Source organism: Lathyrus oleraceus, chromosome 1, assembly GCF_024323335.1.
Source record: "Lathyrus oleraceus cultivar Zhongwan6 chromosome 1, CAAS_Psat_ZW6_1.0, whole genome shotgun sequence".
Taxonomy (NCBI): Eukaryota; Viridiplantae; Streptophyta; class Magnoliopsida; order Fabales; family Fabaceae; genus Lathyrus; species Lathyrus oleraceus.
This window is the reverse complement of record NC_066579.1, coordinates 82,957,568-82,958,457: the sequence shown is the minus strand read 5'-3', so window position 1 is coordinate 82,958,457 and position 890 is coordinate 82,957,568. Positions and strand designations below refer to the sequence as shown.

At 41.6% G+C, this 890-nt stretch overlaps 1 non-coding gene across 1 annotated transcript; it reads right to left on the bottom strand.

Moving 5' to 3' along the window:
* Nucleotides 1-299: 299 nt before the first annotated feature.
* Nucleotides 300-406, bottom strand: LOC127116147 (small nucleolar RNA R71). Its single transcript, XR_007801127.1, has one exon. It is a non-coding gene; the product is annotated as a small nucleolar RNA R71 (small nucleolar RNA).
* Between the last annotated feature and the right edge of the window lie 484 nt (nucleotides 407-890).

Sequence of the window (890 nt, the reverse complement as noted above, 5' to 3'; positions counted from 1 at the left end):
CTATACCTGCTAACAATTTCGAACTAAAACCGTCTTTGTTGCAATTAGTGCAACAAAACCAATACGCGGGTCTCGCTACTGAGAACCCGAATAAACATTTAAATTTTTTTATCCAACTAGCCGACACCTTTAAATCTAACGGCGCTTCACCCGATGCGATCCGTTTAAGATTATTTCCTTTCTCCCTCAGAGATAAAGCACGTTCATGGCTAGATTCACTTCCAGCTAACTCAATAACTACCTGGGAACACCTTAGGAGAGTATTCCTTGCTAGATATTTCCCCCCTAGTAAGACTGATGTTCTTCGAAACCAAATAACTAGATTTGCTCAAAACCAAGGAGAATCGCTTTTCGAAGCTTGGGAGAGATATAAAGAGCTATTAAGAGTCTGTCCACACCATGGCCTAGAACAATGGTTGATCGTTCATACCTTCTACAATGGACTCCATTATAACACCAAGATAAGCATCGACATTGCCGCAGGTGGCGCGCTGATGAACAAACCTTATCCCGAAGCTTGTGACCTAATTGAGGATATGAACCAAAACCATTATCAATGGGGAACTGAACGAGCATCAATAGAGAAAAAGGAGACCCAAGGTTGAATACATGAGGTAAGCTCTCTAGACATGATGCAGGCGAAAATGGACGCTTTAGCCCTTAGGATCGAACATATGTCTACAAACACTAACACCGTAGCAGTAATCCACACAAAGTGTGAACTCTGTGGATCTAAAGGACACGAATCGGCGGAGTGTAACCTTTTGAACGAACTAAATATCGACCAAGTGAATTACGCCCAAGGTAATCCATTTTTAAACACTTACAACCCTGGATGGAAGAATCATCCAAATTTCTCCTATAAAAACCAGAGCCCTATCCAAAATCAT